An 8,604-nucleotide genomic window follows, 5' to 3' on the forward strand; every position below is an offset into this window, starting at 1 on the left:
CATACATATTATATGGAGTATACTGTATATATACAATATACATTCTATAGGTACCGCTTAATATATATAATATAGGTAATATAAGTATACCCATTTCACCTTCTCTCGCACTGTTTAATGAGTAGATAGAAATTTAGGTTTATTATTAAAAAATGTTATTAAAAGCGACCGAAAACTATATACAGTCAATTCCTGTTACAGCGAATGCCAATACAACGAAAAATCGTGTTATAACGAAAGTCATCGAAGTCCCCTGCCAAAAATTAGGGCTTATATAAAGAGCTTATTCGAATTTTCGTTACAACGAAATTTGCGTTATAACGAAAAAAAATTCAGTCTCCTGGAGTTCGTTGTAACGGGATTTTACTGTATAATACTTTTTACAAACACTTCTACGGAATACATCTAAACGAAAAAAGAAATAATAAATAATAGTAATAATATTCTGTGCACACTTTATGATTTTATGATAATCGTTTAAAAATAGAACCTTTGATTTTGACACATCTCCCGATTTCGGAGTATATTTAGCGATTGAAATAGCGGACCTAATTTCGACAATATTATCTCGAGTAGTATGTTACATCTTCTAAGAAATTTAATCAAAATGCGTTGTTTTTATCTTTTCCATTAATGCTATTAATATATTATATAATTTCCCTTATTCACAGAATTCGTAATAAAGTAATCTGATAATATAATAGTGGCCCCAATGGACGTTGAAAAAATAAGGTGGTCACTTACGGGAGTAAGCATCCTATATAGAGGTGAGAAATATTTTTTAAAAATGTATTTCAATACATAATTATTAATTGTATAATATCTTAATGTATAATTAAATAAAACAGAATAAATTTTCAAATAAATCCATTAATATAATAAATTAGATAGGTATATATATAAACTTTATTTTTCAATTATTGATAATTATTAATACTTCAATACAATTAAAATAATTATTAAAAAAGTAGTATAATGTATGAGAAAAATAAGTAAAATTATAACTAGAAAAAATAATTAAAAGATTGTAATAAAATATATAATGAATAATTTTAAAAAAGCTAGTTATTCCTACATTTTATAAAAAGTGATTTGTGATTTTTTATTTTTATCTCTACTCGCTTATTTTAGGTTCTGAGTGGAACGATGAGTATATTAATTTTAAAATAATAAAATTATATATATATAATGCAGTGTATTTTTTATTTTGCATGTGTCGGTGTCATATCCTCTCGGATAGTAAAACTGCTTCGATTTTCATGTTTGGGGGTGGTTTCTAGTTGCAAATTAAACTTAGCTTATACTTCAAAGGTCAAAATAAATCCCAATAGTTTTAAAATATCTGGGAAACAAAAATATAAACTTAAAAAAACGAACATTTTTACACGCGTACTTTATTTGCTTTTAATTCCAAATACATTACAATAATGTTTCTTATATGTATATATTTCTTATACCGAGTACCGACAATGATGGTTTGTAAGTTCGTTATCCTATGGAATTATAATAGCCATTTTTGAGTGTATTATTAATTACGACGTCGGAAAGCTATCGTCGTCGACCGTTGTCGTTATGGGCCAAACAGGATACAGACGTCAAAAAGTATTTAAAAAATATGTATATTTTACGCACTGCGGACAACCGATTAGAAGCGACCATTGCTCGGGGGCGTCGTTTTAAAGAAGTAAGGAAAAAATTATACGTCGTCATCAGTATAATTAAATAATTCGTATAATTCGTATATAAATATATATATATGTGTGTGTGTGTGTGTACAAATAGCGGTTGTGTGTTGTTTTCTATATTATATTCCCACCAATGACACAAATATACAATATATTATAAAGTATATACTGCACTGCGCACATTAAATATGTGTATATAATAATATATGTACAATGTATATATGTACTGTAAATAAATAAAAATACTAACCATTTCAAATGTGTATTTTCGTTGTTATAATTACACGGTTATATGACGTTATAATATTATAAGAGGGCGATTTATGTATTGGCGCGGCTTTTTTTTTCTTCGCGCACGGTTCATAAATTAACCATACAACCTACCTAAATCTTGTACGAAAGGTATATACACAATCGATTAGTAATAATAGTAATTATCGTTGATATGCATGTTCTATAGTGTATATGATGTATTTTATGTACACACACACACATTATATATATATACATACCAATAATAGTAAATAGTAATAATGACAATGCAGATCGGTACGTTGTAATTAATTCGTCGTAAAACAATGATGATGTCAATAATAATTTGATACAATTTTACTTCGAATTGCTTACCCAAATGTATTATTTTTCTTAAATTAATTGATATTCTCAAGAGATCAAGCATTTACTTTGAGTTACCAAAAATTCGACTGTAATAAAGGGCACAGGTAGACAGGTAGTGAACATATTATTATTTACATCAAACATATATAAACAAGTTTATTATAAAATGTTAATACTTATTACTCCTTATACACAGTGGCGCATACTTAAATATAAATAAGGGTAGTACGTTAAATGGAAAATATACCACCCACCCACATAATCGCTTTCAAAAACTAAAAATAAACGGAAATTAGTATAGTAATGCTTGTGGTGGGAGTTAGAGAATCTTATTCTACTCTATGAATAAAATGATATACAAATAAAACAACATACCTAATCATAATTAATGTATTATAAATTATGGAATAAGTAACCTAATTTCTCTTTTTGACGTAATCAAATTAAATATTTTTAAATAAAGGAAATAAAAAATTAAAGAATATAATTAAACTAATTTAAGTACTATTAAGGACTTACGGCCAACATTATGAAATACAAAATATACTTTTATTTATCATAATAATTTATAATATTATAAGTATTATAAAATATATTAAATAGTATAAATGACTATAAAAATATAATATGATATTATATTATATGTTTAATGTTTATACAGTATAAAAGTATATAATAAAAAGTAGTAGTTGTATACATTTTAAAAACTTTCGGCGTGTTTGTTTAGTAGTGTGTAAACTTAATTCATCGAGCAAAATGTCGTGCATTATACAGAATGACCATAATATATAAAAACTCAAACTTATGCTAGAACAGCAATTGTTATTATTTCTATTCATTGTATTAAATTAGAAATATTATTCTTGATTTTTCACTAGTTGAAAAACTTTTAGGTATTATTGATATGTCAACGTAGGAACAATAAAGTCAGTTGTTCCTTTCATTATACAGGTTATAGGTAGGTATTATTCATAATACATGGATTTTCATTATACCAAGCTAGTACCAAAGAATAAATATTTTTTATACATTATTTATTTATGTTACACTGGTGACTGGTTTCGGTTCAAAATGGGTAGGAGGGAGAGACTGTGATAAGATTGCTTATGTTCCATCATACTCCTCGGTGTTGTAGACATTTTTTTTCGGTGGGGGGGAATAAGGGTCAAACTTGAAGTTCGAATAGAAATTGTAGAACAAACACTCTTATACTATGCGAATGTTGTGAATTATTCGCCCTGTATAGTGTGTTTTCTTTTTTGTCGTATCATGGTCAATGGTATCCACTCTATAAACTACACATAGGAATACCTTACTTATATACAGGCTATAATACATAAAAGTAAACTATATATATATATATATATATATATATGTATTATGTATGTGTAGTGTATACTACATAATGACGAACCGTTGTAGAATAAAAAAATAATATAGAAAAACTCTGTAAATATATGCTGCGTGTATATTTTGAGGGATAGAAAAATGAAAAATAAAAAAAAGAAATGATAGGTTTAGCAACGATCATTACGCGCGCCATTTCAACATATATATATTTACAACATATAGAGATTATAGGTATAAAATATTTATTCCTACAGGTACTAATAAAAATGATAAATTATACGGTTGCTGCTATACAGTACTGTCGTTACACTCGCACACATTCGTTATTACATATTAACGTACAATGGACGAGTTATTTTTTATTGAGGAATTTAGACTTTTAAATAAGTTTTTTTTCCTATCCGTCAAATAGTAATTACCACCCGCGATTATTGCAATTTCTTATGTATATATGTAACGTAGTATTAACATTAAATATATAATATACCAGAAAAATAATATTATATCGGAAAAGAATCCGCCTCTGCGTCACGTTGTTGTATTCAAAACGCCCTCTATGCTCAATAATAATACGTGTAAATACAGAGTATATACTATATATGTATTGTAACTATACTTACCTACCGCTTGCCAGTTACTACTCTCTTGTTAACACGATCTATTTGCTATAATAGCTCTCGTAAAAAAACGATTTTTTTATTTTACTTTTGCGTTTAAAAACGCATGAAGAATTTTGTGAATTTTAAATTATCCAACTGTCGGTTTTTAAATATAATTTATTTGTAATCTGAGAAATTATCTAATGCAACAATAATACTAACAGCCAAGGCATATAATAGTTAAATATCTTGTACAGTTCTAAAGTTTTAAAGTTTAGAATTTAAGCTATAATAAGTCTGATTTTGATCGTACTTCTTCTTTGTATGAAATAATCTGTGTTCCAATATTTATATAAATAAAGCTATGAAACTTTTGGATAATTTCACCGTTTAAACAAGTATTTTTCAAAAAAGCACACAATAATTATATAAGAATTTAAAATTTGATACATGATTTGTTATTGTATTTTAAGCGCCGCAATAGTAAAATTTATCTACCACGTTGTCAGGAACAACTAAATTGATTTATATTATTATAATTACAATCCATTTAACCATTATAGTTTTCATGAACCATTTCTCTTGTCATCTTAGAACCTTTAATTTATTGTGTGATTATAACAGTTCAAAGATAAAAAAATACCTATTTAAATACGTATTTAAAATATAATATTAGGATTTAAAATAATTATATAACAATAAGAAAATAGGAATGTGATTGATTGTTAAGTGATGAAAAGGGATTTGGTTGGGATTCTAGTTAAAATAATATACTGCGATATGTTATGACGTTCTGCACTACCAAAACTTATAAAAAAAAAAAACGGCTGGAAAAAGTAATCGCCGCGGTCTGGCTGATATATATTAATATATTATTATCGGATACCTTCATAATACCCATCTATATATAAATGGTAGGTATATGTATGTATTGATTATATAAAAACGTGCACTGCGTTTTTTCTTCGGTGGCAGTTAACTGGAAATAATAATATATACGATACAACGCTTTATAAGCATTAGATATTTATATATATAAGGTATATAACGAGTTTCACACTCCGAATGGTGATTTTTTCTTTAATTTTTTTCCCTCCGGTAAATAATAATAATTGTCATTTGTGTCCCTAAGTAGCGGGCAACCTTCGTCGCGGGCATATACGACCAGTCAGCATGACGTGTCCGGAATACGCCATTTTACAAAATTATTTATGATGTGCGTATAGTGTATAATGTATAATGTATACGTATATAATACATATAATAATTATATATATACTTGAAATATATAAACACATACACACACACGTGACTCGTCAACGCTGTTTATTAAACATATCTTATTATATGTGTGTAATTTTATTGTAATATACTTTTAAATATAATTATACAAATATATAATAAAAAAGTACGTTTAACTATATTATAAAGCCGCTGAAACAAAAATATTCGTTTTTCTCGCCCAATATATTAGATTTTTCAATTGTTGATATTATACGTTTTATTATATTAAAAAGCATAATTATTATGCATATTATATAGGTGGGTAGAAGTCGCGTGTTTTTAAAAAACAATATCGTATACATTAGTCATAGATACTTTAAAATAACGTGACACTTGCACGTACATTATAAACGACATATACAATAATAATTATATATAACTATATAAGTAATATAATATTGTATTGTGTTCTTACTGTAGTTGGTGCACAGATCTATTTTATACGGATTTTTTTTTACTTTAATACATTAGCCATTCATACTATACATATATATTATAATGGAAAAAGTACTTCATCATCGAGCAGTTATTATTATATAAACAATAATAGTTCATATATGTATTTTAATATAAATAGGGGTGTAAAGAATTGAAAGTAGGTAATGTGGTTATCAGATCAGCTCTATGAATATTTTTAAAAGATATTATACTAAAATATTATGATATTGTTATTAATATTCATAAAACAAATTTATGTAGTTTGAAAATGCTAAATAGTTCATTATTATATTACACACAATACACCTATGCAGCAGAGAAATTTGTGATTATATTCAGACGTTTCTAATGGAGAAATTAAACACATTTTAATATAAAATACGTTTAAAAAAAATCATTTTGAATATTTTCCATTAAAATATATGACTTTACACACTGCACGTGGCTCGTAACGCTTTTGTGCTATTTTATTCCATTTATCATATTATTTCAGATACCTATAATACCTTGACAGGAATAACCTATTGCTTGTATAGCTGATAATGGCTTCATACGCCGGTGACCTAAGTATTTGATATTTATCTTATAGTGTTGCAGATCCAAATTATATTTAAATATCTTTTGTCGTAGGTATTCTATTATACTACTATAAAAGATAATCATGTTTGATTTGTTAAAAATCCTGCGTAATGTTATAAAAATGAAAAACTAAAAATCATTATACAAACACGTTTTTTGATCATCAACATAATAATACAACTAAACCTAAATATGGTTTTGATAAATAAAATGTATTAAATAGGTATAAATGCGATTTGGGGTCATATCACTCGCATATAATTATCAGGTATATGATACGTACTTACCTAATGAATTTATTTTTTACAGCAAGCGAATTTGAGATTCTTATATGACTTAAATAAGGCTTAAATTAAAGAAACTATCCAATGATTATATTTTTAAAACATGGGTAATATTTTTAATATTTGTATTTTTTTTTATGTCTAATTACAAGGTCTAAGACTAAGTATTCTGGTTGAATTCCGAGATATTAAAATTATTTTGGGAAATTATATGATTGTATTGGAATAGAAAAAGTGAATAACTGCAAGATAGATTACTTTAATGATGTAAGATTACGACTGGAATTCAATGTAAATATAAATATATATATATATAAATATTGTTTGCATGTAAATAAATCAAAAACGAACATTTTTGTTTTTTGGATTTTTAAGCACACAACATATCGGCTACTCTAGTGATATTCAAAAGTGCAGAAGCAGAACACTGCGATTGTTATAATAATGTTAAAAGCTTTATTCGATTTGGTATAGACATGCCTTGGTTGCGATGAACACATAGGACAATTGAATATAGTGTTGCGACCAGCAGTTATAGTTATTTTATATATCTATATATATATAGGTAAGGTTATATACAGTAATAATTAATACTTTAGTATTTCTGTTTTGTTTCTTTTTAAAATAATATATATACGCAAAATTCTCTTTATATGATTTACATACTAATTAAAAATGTAGATTAATTTTTTTTTTTAATTAAGTTATATTAATATTTGTTCTCCATATTATTTCTATCTTAATGATATTGTAATCACTTGATTTATTCATCTATTTTTATAATGGCAAGAACTGAGGAGGTGTTGTTCAAATGGCTGTAGTCTGGTTGTGGTATGTGGTGTAGAGTGAGATGTAAGGATTAACGCTACATCACTAAAACTGATTTTTTTAATTTGAATTTATATTTCAACTTGTAAAATGTCTGATCTTATAACATTATTGTGATAAATGCAAGATAGAACGTAGGTATATAAAAACGTATGTGATTTTTTACGATAAAAAAATAACATTAACTGTAGGTTTTTTACGGGCACTGAATGAGTTGATATTTTCAGGATAGCACCAAACGGGAGATAGAACATTTCTACTGGTCCGTATATTATGTCTAGCCAAGTTCTGACTCGGTGCGCTGTCCTTCCATTCCCGTGATCAAGTAAAGCTATGGGAGAGTCGCGTTGTTTGTGTCCCGTATAATGGTGGTTGGAAAAAGTGACCATTATTAGTGTTTGTATTAGATATACCAATATAACATGGTATCATACATATTGATAGTAACTTGTGACTGCTATATATGAACCGTGTCAATGCAACTAATTATCTTTGAGACACCGCCAATTTTTTCAACGGTATACGACAAACTGTTTAAAACCATAGATGAAAATAAGGTCATTGCAAAAATTGCATATTATTCAATATTCTATTTCAAAGTTCACACGATCCAATTGCAAAAAACCTTATCGGCTTTATCGAACAGACCTGTTCATCCTAAACTAACTATAGTATTTTTGAGGAAAACAATTAGCAAAATTTTTATTGAAAACTGCATGTAACCCGGCATATTATGACCAATCAAGAGTCTAAAACAGTGATTCTCAATCTTTTTAGTACCGCGACCTAAAATTCCCCCGAAAAATTTTTCACGGCCCACATGGTTTCACTTTTCAAAAAGTAGTTATAACTTATCGTATTTTGTCACGAAATTCTTTCGATAACGACATATTAATATTTATTAACCCGTTATTATTTATTAACCTGCACGTAATTTTT

Source organism: Rhopalosiphum maidis, chromosome 4 (assembly GCF_003676215.2).
Source record: "Rhopalosiphum maidis isolate BTI-1 chromosome 4, ASM367621v3, whole genome shotgun sequence".
Classification (NCBI taxonomy): domain Eukaryota; kingdom Metazoa; phylum Arthropoda; class Insecta; order Hemiptera; family Aphididae; genus Rhopalosiphum; species Rhopalosiphum maidis.